Source organism: Crocuta crocuta, unplaced genomic scaffold (assembly GCF_008692635.1).
Source record: "Crocuta crocuta isolate KB4526 unplaced genomic scaffold, BGI_CrCroc_1.0 scaffold24, whole genome shotgun sequence".
In the NCBI taxonomy this organism is placed as follows: Eukaryota; Metazoa; Chordata; class Mammalia; order Carnivora; family Hyaenidae; genus Crocuta; species Crocuta crocuta.
This window is the reverse complement of record NW_027530974.1, coordinates 8,291,205-8,303,840: the sequence shown is the minus strand read 5'-3', so window position 1 is coordinate 8,303,840 and position 12,636 is coordinate 8,291,205. Positions and strand designations below refer to the sequence as shown.

Below are 12,636 nucleotides of genomic sequence, written 5' to 3'. Positions count from 1 at the left end.
ATAAGCAAAAATCAATGGTCATGGTCTTGAGGTTTCATGGGTTTGAACCCCACATCGGGCTCTGTGCTGGCGGCACAGAATCTGCTTGGGACCTTCTCTCTCTCTCTCTCTGCCCTTCCCCCACTCTCACTGTCTCTGTCTCTCTCGAATAAAAGAAAAGAAAAAAAATTTAAGTCTTCTGGGTTTGCCCTTGGTCTAAGAAAAGAACTGAAAGGGAACATTTGTTCAATATTTCCTTATTTACTTTTAAAACATTTTAAATGTAAACTCAAATTAGGGGACCCCAGTAAGAATCAATAACAAATAAACATGTATAAAATTTTGTATTACTGGTAGGGTCAATCTCTTAGAAATCAAGAGATACTGCATCGCCAATTTCTATTAGCCACATTAACAATTCTAAGCATTCTGTGTCATGGACTAGGCAATTGCAGCATAAATGCACTGATAAGCTAAGTTTCTATAATGCAGTGACTCTTCAATCTTATGCGAGTACCGTCTTCAGCAGGAGGTGTTTTTCACCTCTAAAAAAGGAATGATGTAAAATTTACACAAGGACAAAAGTTAAGAAAACAAAATATATAACTCATAGACCTGGAAGATGCCTTAGAAATGATTGAATCCAATTTTCTCATTTTATGGGTAAAGAAACTGAGACTTAGAGTTCACTGGAGACTGAGGCAGGATACAATATAGGTACTCTGTCTCCCAGGGCGTTATTCTTCATTAAGGTAAATAAGGCAAGGAGATGGGATTTTTTTACAGCCAAGTCCTCTCCAAACACCTGTTCCCCATCATTTACTTTCAATAATACAAAGCACAGATATAACTATTTAATACATATGATTTAAAGTGAATATAATTTCCTAGCTTCATTGAAACTAGGGCACTTTGGCACCAATATTTTCCACATGCTTCACAGTTTTAAAGTGTGTTCTTTAGGGGCCTGGGTGGCTCAGAGGGTTAAGTGTCAGACTCTCGATTTCAGCTCAGGTCATGATCTCACGATTTGGGAGCTTGAGTCCCGTGACGGGCTCCACACTGAACGTCGAGACTGCTTGAGAGTCTCTGTCTCCCCAGCTCAGGTGTGTACTCTCTCCCTCTCTCGCTCTCAAAAATAAATAAATAAACATTTAAAAATAAAATAAAATAAAATGTGCCCTTTAGAGACAAAGTAGAGACTGAGTGCAAAAGCCTGGGTTCTGGGGTTGGATGTCCTTACAGCCATACTTTGGCTCTATTGTTTACTAACTCATCCCAGGTAAGTTAGTTAACCCCTCCCCCCCATACTTCATTTTCTGTACCTGAGATTTGGGATAATAATCACCATCTAGATTTACAATGAGGATTAAATGCAATAATTTATGTAAAGTGGATCATTGCCTATGTTAGTTTCCAGGGGCTGTCATTTCAAAGGGCCACACATCTGGCAGCTTAAACAACAGGAATGTATTGTCTCACGCTTTGGGGCTAGAAGTCCAAGGTTAAGGTGTTGGCTGGGTCGATTCCTTCTGACAGTTTTGAGGAAAGATCGATTCCATGCCTCTCTCCTGGATTCCAGCAATTTTCTGGTCATCTTTGGCATTCTTTGGCTTGTAGATGAATCACCTCAACGTCTGCTTCATGTTTATATGACATTCTCCCTGTATGTTCACATCTGTCTCTGTGTCCAAATTATCCCCTCCCTTTTTAAAAATAATTTTTTAAAAGTTTATTTATATTTGAAAGAGAGAGAGGGCGAGGGGTCAGAGAGAGACAGAGACAGAATCTGAATCAGGCTCCAGGCTCTGAGCTGTCAGCACAGAGCCCAACCTGGGGCTCAAACTCATGAGCTGTGAGATCATGACCTGAGCTGAAGTCAGATGCTGATCCTACTGAGCCATTCAGGTGCCTCAAATTCCCCATTTTTATAAAGATACAGTCATACTGGATTAGGGTTCATGCTACTGACCTCATATTGATGGACTGCACAGGCTATTCCCAAATAAGTTCACAGTCATAGGTACTGGGACTTAAGACTTCAATATAATTTAAGGGAACATGATTCAATCCATAGCGTTTTCCCCATCCCAAGTTTATCCTTCAGTGTCAGAGTGATTCCTCCTATATGATATAATAGAGGTTACTCCTCTGTTCACAAATGCTCAATTGTTTCTCAATCCAATTAGCATAAAAACCATCATTCTTTAGTGGTCTGCACATCCCTGAAGACTTGGCTTCTTGCCCCAGACTCCTGTCACTATGATTGTACCTCTATTTCTCCCTTTGCTCATTTTGTTTCAGTTCTTTTGGTTTCTTTGTTTTTTCTTGAACATAAGGCAAGTGTACTCTCCTCACAGCCATCGTACTTGCTGTTCCTTATTCTCCCAGTTACATCCATGATTGACACACCTTCCCTTCATTCACATTTATTCAACTGTCTCTTTCTCAGAGAGGCTTTCCCTCAATGAGATAAAAGCTCTGAATACAAAAATAGCAAGAAGTAGCCCTTTACCTTCTCCACTCCACTCCACTGCCTCATCCCTTACTGTTTCCCTTTCTTCCATAGCATTTATGATACGTTCAGTTACGTACTGTATGTTTCTCTCCCCTGGAATGCCACTTGAGGTAGAGCAAGAACTTTGTCTATTGGTTCAGTTCCATGTCTCCATATTGCCCTGGTGGGAGGTAGGATTTCAGTAAACAGATTTTGAGTGAAGGTTGAATGAATGAATTAGTGAATAAATATGCTTTGAACAGAGCCTTTTATAGAATAAGTCGTGTAAGTATTATTTATAATTCTTATACTTAATAGATCTTTCTCCAAATAGTTATTGTGGTGATCAATTTTCAGTATGCTGTTTTCCTTCTTTTTTTATTTTTTATTTTTCCCTGGAAAAGTCATGCTCAAAGAAAGAACTACCTTTAAAAAAGGGGGTGGGGGGGTGGGTAAGTGTGATGGTGAAATCAGGAAACTGACCAAAATCTCGTGAAATCTCAAAATGTGTTAATAATCTGGAAACTTAGGCTCACTAAAAGTCACTGAACTAGAAGTTTGGATGAAAGATGAAAGCCAATTTCTCTCATTCTTTTATTTTTCAAGACAAAATTCTGTATTTTCCCATATATAGCCTTTCTCTTCCTTCTAAATCTCAGCCTAGGGGAGATTTCCAGAATGAGCCATCTAATTCCATCACTTCCAGACATGATTTATGCCTCCTCAAATCTTTTAGAATTTTTAATCTCTCATAGGACATTTAAAACTTCTTATTGTGACCCACATGGGTGATTTAATCAATTAAGCACCCAACTCTTGATTTTGGATCAGGTCATCATCTCACCATGGTGAGATTGAGCCCTTAGGTGGGCTCAACCTTGAGTGCTGAGCCTGTTGGGGATTCTCCTTTTCCCTTCTCTCTCTGCCCTTCCCCTGCTCACATACTGTCTTTCAAAATCAATAAACTTAAAAAAACATCTTCATTGTAAAAGGGAAATATTTACATTTGTGTGTCACTTCCCTTACTAAATTGTAAGTTTCATGGAGCCCCAGATAATATAATTTAACCTGTATATCTCACAACATCTGGCTTGAATGAGGGACTCAAAATGTTTTTGAATAATGCTAAAGGACCTAGTTTTAAAGCACAAATGATACGTACGGTTTCTTCTGTAATTGTGAAAAATAATTGGGAAGCATTCTCTGGTCCTGTAAGAGGAAGGTATTAAATTAAATACAGTCCTTTTTTTTTTTTTATGCCATTAAACCATGATTAGTCCAATCAAAACAATATTTCTTTACTTGTTGGGCTGTTTAATAAGGCAATCAATTATCATATAATGCATTATAGCTTTGGAGTAAAGGTTTATATGCGTGCAAAGGGGTATTGTTCAAAGAGAATTAGGACATAGGCACTCTTTGGCTGTGGGTGGAGTAAGCGGAGGATATGATAAGATAGCAGCTGAAAAAACTTCAGTAAATTAGGAAATAAGGAATTACAACTTGCATTGTGGGAAGTTGGTGGAGAGTTCACCTCACCGATACTTCTGATGGAGGGGTCTTCATATTTTTTTTTAAATGACATACAAGAGCTGTTGTTTTGCATATCCATGTTGGAGCTGGCCAAAATGAATCAATTTCAGGAGCTTCAAAGAGCTAAACAGGCATGTGTAGGCATGGCAAAAAGAAAACAAAAACAGAATGACTTCAACACTGAATCAATTCAAATCACTTAATTCAACGTACCTGTTCCTTCAACAAATATATATGTAGGACCCCTTATGAGCCAGGCTCTATTCTCTTTTCCCACAAAGCTTACATTTGTGTGCAGGAAGACAAGAAACAAGTAAATCTATAGTATGGTTGCTAGTAACACTTTTAGTAAGTGCTGTGTTGAAAATAAGGCATAGGGTATGGCCGAGGATACAAATGCTGTTTCATATGGAGGGAGGTCAGAAGAGATGCACTGATAAGGTGACATTTGAGTAGCATTTTAAAGGAATGGATTGTGCCAGTTGTTGTCTGGGAAAGATTCGCGCAACAGCCATTGCAAAAGCTCATGCAGAAGCATGCTCAAAGTGTTTGGTAAGTTCAGCCTTGCCACTTCCAATTCTTCTTCCTAGATTTTCAGCCAGTGTATACTCCCTAACTAAGTTTTAGGGGGAAAACAAAACAAAGAACGGTCAGGGTAGAAGAAACATGATAATTTGTAGAGTTTTGTTCGTTTTAGTTAATGCAAAAATATTCGAGCAACTAAACTTTAGGGGTTATTTATCCCGAATATAAAATAAAACACTCATACATATGCCCATATACATTCACATAGAGACAACTTCTCATCTGTCTTTTGCTTGCCTTATGCTTTGGTAGTTTTCTATCGTTAGAGAAAATTAAACTAAAAGAATGGGATAAGAACCAAGTATGAATCACCAGTATGGCAGCGATGATTGTTGAAGAGTATTTCCTGATGGAGGGCTCACAGCACATCAAAGCAAAGGTAGGGGTGCTCGTTGGATAGATCTTTTAGAAAGAAAGAGCAAGTGAGCTTCATATCATGGACGCCTGATGCTCATTTTATCAATGATTTAGTGACTTAGATTTTGGTGGGTCTGAGTAAATTTCAGCCAGGTATATGTATCTCAATGAAAGTCTGCTATTTGGAAAGGAAAAAAAATTGTAGTCAGATTTCTTTTCTTTTGACAATTGGACTAAAACTGGTTGTCTTAATGAAGTCAAATCAATTATTATTTCTTTGTGTGTGTGTTTTTTTTTTTTTTAATTTTTGGACCAGGAACTAAAATATTAGATCACAGAGGTGAATAATTGTTTAATTTTATGGTTTTTTTTTTTCTTTTTCTTTCTGGAATTCAAGGGAAAAAGAGGCTCCTTTTAAATGGGAAGATCTGGGTATATTGTGTATTTCTTTGGCCACAGTTTATATGTTTTATGCAATCTGAGTGTAAAATTAGTTTTTTTTTTTCCCTTTCTGTATCTATAGAGAGTGAAGCACATGAATGGAAAATACCTTGAGCCAGGTCATTAGGATTGCTTTCCATTTCAACAAATGCATTTGCCACCTGTAGAATTTATCTCCAAAAGCAGTGGATGCTGGAGCAAAGTTTTGGGTTTTTTCCCTTTCCTTTCTCCTTTCTGTCATTGTTTGAATCTCATCTCTGCTCTTGATCTCAGATTTGTAGTGAAATGTTTTCACCTTATAGCCCTTTCTTCCTATGTGTAGCTAGTGCTTCCCATGCACAGTGAAAAGGCAGGGGTGATGAGGGATGGGGACTGGGGTGGGGGGACTGGTGTGTGGGGGATGGGAGGGGAACTGCTCCCTGTTTCTATGCTCTCTGAAACAAATCTGTAGTTCTTCACATGTAGGTATATTGGTGCTATTATCAACATTTACATACATGTGTACAAACCCCGTGGGAATACTGCTGAGGCCTGTGACGTTCTACTTCCATGAAAAGACCTGTCTGTAACTTTTTCTTTCATTTATTTCTATTCCCAAGACCTTTGACACTGTCATAACCAGAAGTTCTTTGTGGTCTCCTAGTGTGTTTCTGAAGAATTTTGTAGCTGTGCTATGAAAAGCACACATATCTGCTAACAGATACAAGATACAACATTGTGGGGGTTATTAAAATCAGAGATATTCACAACAGCAAAATTGATCATAGAACGTGTATACAGGCACATATAGGTACACATTAGCCTTCTCAAATTGCATAATTTCTATCTAAATTAAGCACAGGTAATTTTGCTTAGAAGTGCGCCTTTCTGGCAATGCAACATAGTTTATTACCTTTCTCTAAATTGATTCAAATTTACTTAAGTGCTTGTTCTTTACTCCTAATGGTTATGTTAAAGAAACAGCAAAGGCATAATCGTCTTGCTTACCTAATTTATTTGTAGGTAATCTTCTATTAATTTTTTTACCCTTTTATTTCAAAGCAACATACAAAATTCAGAAATGTGCAAAATTGCTGAGATATATAGTCTGCACAGAAATAAAAATATCCAGATGAAAATGGAAAACATTATCAATTGTGCTGTATTTGCTCCCAAAACTTCTGATATTATCTCAGCTTTTAGTGTTTAAGCCAAGGTCATAGGTGAGATTCTTATGTGAGCCAAGTATGTCTCTGTCCAGAAACTGGGAACTATGGATGAATCAAGGAAAAATGTAAATCCATTTTTATATTTGGAAAACCAAACCAATTCCTGCCACATCTTTTCCATCCTGTGAACAAAAGTTACTATTGTTTGCTAGACCCAAATCTTTGAAATGTTGACTTTTTTTTAAAATTTACACCGGAATACATGATATTGTGGAACTGCAGACACGTTTAGTCATACATTTGAATTCATTGATTCTAAAGAAAGGTGTTGCTTTCTAAGACAACATAAAGCACCTATCTTAGGAGACCTAGTTTTTTAGTGACATATTCTCTCTCAACGAAATGGTGAATAGAATCACCGTGATCAAGACGCAACTTATTTGGAGTTCTAAGCTTTAGAACACAAGAGACCAAGCGGATCATCCAGTATGACCCAATTTCCTGACCCTGGTTCCTTCTTGCCGACTTTCCACACTTGTAAATAGGATGCAAATTCCAGCAAGGAAAGAAAAGAAATCCACCCAAGAGCCAGCCTGTTAAAATGTATCTATGCAGTAAATCTATGTACCACTGTGTAATTATAATAACATAAACAAATCCACTATAAGGACATTCACATCAGACCTAATTTCATGCTGAACTATTATAATGCAATTAACAGCCTCATAGTCCTATTTTAATTAAGCTCTGTTGTGAAATATGCAGCATGTGAACCTGTTCCGGCCTGTTTCGTCTATCATTGAATTACCGCCCTTAACTTGTTTTTCTGCTGAATGATGAATTTCATTTAAGGATTACTGTTTGCGGGTCTGGCATTTTGTGGGCTCTTCTAAGCTTCTATGCATCCAGATCGAGCTCCCCAGAGGTGTCCTTCCAGGGCCATCCTGGAAATGAAGAGATGGACTCGATTGGTTTTATGAAAAAGATTTCAGATGATGGAAGGGTTCACTTGCGGGGCTACCTTCAGACTCAGTAGGGCACGGTAGCTGTCTTCTGGCCTCTTATTCTGCAGATAATACCGAGTGAACTCCAATTTTCCAGGGATCTTATTCAGACTGCCAAATAGTTTGACCATGCCTTGCTAGGAAATGGAAAACAAAGGCATCTATAGAAAATGCAGTTTATAGAAACATCATATCCTGCTTCCTTCGTTTTATTCCTCACCTACCCTAGACAAGAATGTCTAGATTGTCTGGTATTTGCTTTAACAAATCTTTCCCTTCCTCTACGTGGATTGCCTTCACGGTCTGAAATAAAATTAAATGAGAAATATTGCATGTGACTATGTATCAACTATCACAAGTCAGTTTGCTGCGAAGCTTGTTACTCAACAGCTAGTTTTAAAGAAATAGAGTGAAAAGTCAAAGGGAACACTGTGGCGGAGAATCACGTTCGCCCATGTCGGTTATTCAGGCATGAGCCGAACGATCAAAAAAGATCGAATGGTTATTTCCCCATCACTCCTCACCTCTGTGTCCATCCTCTGAACTGCCTTTCTTCAGATTTAGTTCCTGTTATAAAAATCCATGTTGTTCTTCTTTTTTTTCCTTTTTTTCTTTTTCTTTCTTTCTTTTCTTTTCTTTTTTTTTTTTTTTACCTTGCCCTACTTTCTTAACCCTAGGGAGGATTTTAAGAAGCTTTCAAAGCTAAGCATCCCCAATTGCTTCAGGCTGTCTTCGGTTGTAAGTCAGAATATAAAGCAATTACCCGTAGGGTAGGATGTGTTCATTGCCAATGGGAGAGTGTTCAATATATCAGCAGGTAACCGAAAATATTCTTTTCTGTATGAACATCTGGTTCAGATTCTTAACCATTTCTAGTGAGGTTTTATGGGTCTCTTTCCCTCACTTCTGCTATGCTCTGCCTTCTTTCCATAAGGAGGTGTGTACCCATACAGCAAAATAATAAGATTTAACTTGATCCACATGCTTTGCTGTTGATAGGTATTCGATTATCCTATCTTAAGAACTGCTAGCTAGAAATCCTGAAAATGACCCCAATTGCTTTAGTATTACAACTTTATGGTCCAAAAGAGGGGAGAAAAACAAACCCTGGTATTTCTTCTAGTTAATCTTCAATTCAAAGAACCTTGAGAAATTCCATGGGGTATAGTAGACTTCATGCCTGCAGTAATTTTGATGCTACCTCTGTTCCTGTTTTTCATGAAGACCATACAACACACTTTTTGAGTCGAGAAGGGTGTTTACAAAATTCCCACCCAAGATAAAACAAAAACAAAAACCAAAAAAAAACCCAAAAAGCCAAAAACAAAAACAAACTTCCCTCGGATTCTTCCAGCTGAGCACTTAACTTAAGGGAAAACTCAGCGTCCAGGATCATGTTCAGACACATCCCCATTCTGCAGCCACACACGAACGCACAAAGATAATGGCGTGTTACGTGATCAAATGTTTTACACGTGGTGTAATCAGAGGTGCAAGGGCCTCAGAGTGAGACCAACCAGGGTTCACATATCAGAGCGATTATTGTTGGGGTCTCAGGGGGCTCCTCTGTTCTACACCTCTTTTCTCCATCTGAGCTATTTGAGAAAATTGAGGAAACACAGGAACCAGACCAAAGGCCATAAATATGTCAGCCTCATTAGGGATAAAGCCATTTGGAAGATAGGGCTCTAGGTCAGCTGCCAAGTGGGCTTGTTAATTCATCACCCCATAAGGAAGGAGACTCGACAACAGACAGAGCTGGAATGCAAGGTCATGCTCAGAAGAAGCTCCTCTTGTTAAAACTAGACTATGGACAGGCAGAATATGGGTACTTCCTAGAGGCAGCTTGGATGTAACTGAACAAGAGGGGAGAGGCGGGGAGGCTCTTCTGATTTCTTGTTTCAAGTTCACCAGGGAGAGAATAAGTAAAGTTGTGGAGAGAAGCCCGGAGTGTAGGGCTAACTGACGTGAATAAGGATAAGGAGTAAGGATTCTCTCTTAGTAAATATCATCACATAGCTGTATCTCCAGACAAGATGTTTAACATTTCTGAGCTTTAGTTTCCTGATCTATTAAAAGGGAATAATATACCGACTTGGAAGACTTGTGACATTAAGCAAGATATACATATAAACCTGTGTATGCATGTGTGGTGTGTGTTAATTGCCTACGTTAGGACCTGCCACTAAATATCGCTGACTTACTTTCAAGTCCACCTACCTCTTTCTTTCTTCCTAGACACTTAGATCAAAGATGTCTCTGGGCAGAGGGCAACTTACCCTCTTTTCCCTAGGATTAGAAATGGTTAAAAAGGAGAGGACGGAGGAAGTGCGTCATCAAAGTGAATAAAAACTATTTAAAAAATCTACTTGGCACGTTTTCCTGCCCAAATCTTGAAGATCACTTACCTTTTCAAATGAGTCAGCTTCCAAAGCATGAGTTGCTGCTCCACAGACAAATGTGTACATCTTCATAGACCTTTAGACAGACAAACGGTGTGTGGGGCTGCCGCGCAGGTTAGTTTTATATTGCATTTCCAAGGCGGAGAGGCTCTCATCTATCAAGGCTCTGATCTAACTCCCATATCACCGGTACTTTGTGGAATGAGCAGAGGCTGTCTGTGCCTCCCGGATGTGGCAGGCTTGTTCCCATCTCATTCACTGTATTCTGCTTTTCCTGAAGCTCAATCTTTTACATCCAGAGGCTGGGAAACATAAGTGAAACAGCTGCCTTTAAAGAAGAGAAGGAGAGATGTATGTAATACCTGGCCTGGAGCTGTGTGCAAGGGTGGAGAGTTAGGAGGCCTCAGTTCTGAATCTGCACAAACTTCTTGGGGCCTGAAGGGCAGCCTGTCATGGTTCGTCACTTGATTTTCCCTGGGGATGTGTGCCGGTGGCTTACCATCCTCACCAGGCTGCCAAGCACATTAAGAATGATTTATAAAAATTGATTAATGTTTCCATAGTTGCTTCCACAGTTTTGACATAGTTTCATAAATTTCTCCCTTTGAGATAGTCAATGAACTGGTTATTGTCCCTCCCCAAACCTGCACTGCCTGTTCACTCACTGTAGCCCCATTTCAGTGGGGTCAGTAGCCAGTGGGGTCGCATGCTTTGCTTCCCTTCCCTTTCACTCACAGCTCGTATCTACTTAGTGACCAAACTCTGGTGAGTCTACCTCAGGAAAAGAAATCATGGACTCTGTCTCCAATCCAAATGCCACTACCCAAGTGCCAGGTCCCATCAATTATTTTGGGTGGGATGGTCTTCCATCTCTTGTCCTTCTGGTCTACCCTTCACAATGCTTTCAGCTCTATGACTCTAAAATACAAGGCAAGTCAGGCCTCTCCTCTGTTCGGAAACCTCCCCCTTTTATAAAAAACAATAAAAATATCTTAGCACAGCATCTTACGGCTTTGCAATTGCGGATGATGTTTCCAGCTTCATATGTTGTTCCTCACACCCCTGCTACAACCCAATCCATGGGACCATTCATCGGCCCTTGAGTCCAATGTGCACGTTTGCATATCAGTACCATTAGGACTACTGCTCCTTTGCCAGAAACACCTATGGTACTTTTCATACCTACTGAAAGCCTGCAAGGCACAACTCAAATCTCACCTCCTCCATAAGGTTCCTTCTGTGTACTCATCACAGTTAAAGTTGAGTTAAATGTATGCTTACTATGAATTCCTTCTGGACTGTTAGTTAGCTCCCAAAGCATGTTTCGATTTTCTCAGAAACCTAAGATAGAATGGATCCTCAGTAAACTTCTGCTTCTAATTATAGTAGACCTTGATCTTTTCTCAGTCAAGCCATTTTAAGACATTTTCCACTTCTGTACCTGTTCATCCAGATTTCAATCTTACCTTTTTAGTTTCAAAGAAGAAAGAATCACTAGCTGGAATCTTGGGAGTTTATGGTTGATTATATACTTGATGTAAAGAGTACTTGACCAGAACTTTCTTTCATTTTGGTAAATCTTCACATATTTCTGAGGGTTTACAGTATTTGTAAATCATATTAGGAGGAGTTAGCTTCAGAGCCCAGGTTTGATATAGACTTTCTGCAAAACAGATAAATGTTTCCTACCTCAGAAAAAGCCAGTGAGGCAAGAAATCCATTGGATACTTTCCTCTGTCTACTTCTGAAACTACAGGCATCTGAAGATATGAAAATTGGAAATTATAGAAAGCAATCTTGATAGCTCAATGGGTGTAGAAAATGATAACAAAGATTTCTGGAGACTAGAAGACACAAACACGTTTTAGAGTTGTATAGTCTAATCTTCATCACCAATATTTTAAAGTTCTTAAATTTATTTTGAGAGAGAGATTAGGGGGCAGAGACAGAAAAGAGAATCCCAAGCAGGCTCTGCACCATCAGCACGGAGACTGATACAGGGCTCGAACTCACAAACACAAGCTCATGCCCTGGGCTGAAGTCACCCAGGTCCCCCTTCATCACGGATATTTTACACAAGCAATAAAACTGTCTTTTCCACTTATTCATAATTCAGTTAATATTAACGAAGTCGCCACAGGTACATTGTATTAGAAAACAGAATTGTTACCTGAGAAATCTTACCAGAACAAAAATGTCTGGCAGGTACAACAGTTAGGGTCATCACAGAGGAGAAACAGTAGATTAATGTACAAAGTAGGCAAAAAGCCTGCCCTGTGCAGTTTGGCAAAATGCATCTTTAATTTATCCTGTCCGCTGTTTTGATGATGCCGAGCCTTAGCACTGAACACAGTAAGAACAAGGAAAAATAAGCGAGGGTTTCTTTCAGATGAGAATGAGTGAACACCTATCTGTAACACCATTTGTCAGCATTTTGTAAAAAATCAACATTGTCATTGTTCCATCCCGCTTGATCTTCCTCCTTTGGGTTAATGTGGGAGCCAATTACAGCTTCATCTGTTTAGAATTAACTTTATGGGGCACACACTGGGGATTTGTCTATCTTCACTGTTTAGATATATGTCATAAAAATATGCACGGAATGGAGTGCAGACGTTGCAGAAGGCAGAGACTTTCAGATTTATTGTAAAATCCTTTAAAAATANGGGGGGGGGGGGCGGGGGGGGGCA

The 12,636-nt window shown here is 39.2% G+C and overlaps 1 protein-coding gene and 1 long non-coding RNA gene across 3 annotated transcripts in view; one reads left to right on the top strand and one right to left on the bottom strand.

The window, feature by feature from the left end:
• Nucleotides 1–12,636, top strand: part of LOC144236440 (uncharacterized) — a 294,747-nt gene that overhangs the window by 268,683 nt on the left and 13,428 nt on the right. The gene's annotated exons all lie outside the window — the stretch shown is intronic.
• Nucleotides 6,370–12,607, bottom strand: LOC144236442 (uncharacterized). Of its 2 annotated transcripts, none has more exons than XR_013336542.1 (2): nt 7,562–12,607; nt 6,370–7,484 (listed from the first exon to the last, which is right to left on the bottom strand). It is a non-coding gene; the product is annotated as an uncharacterized LOC144236442 (long non-coding RNA). The 2 variants fall into 2 exon arrangements; XR_013336541.1 differs by having other exon boundaries at nt 9,953–12,607.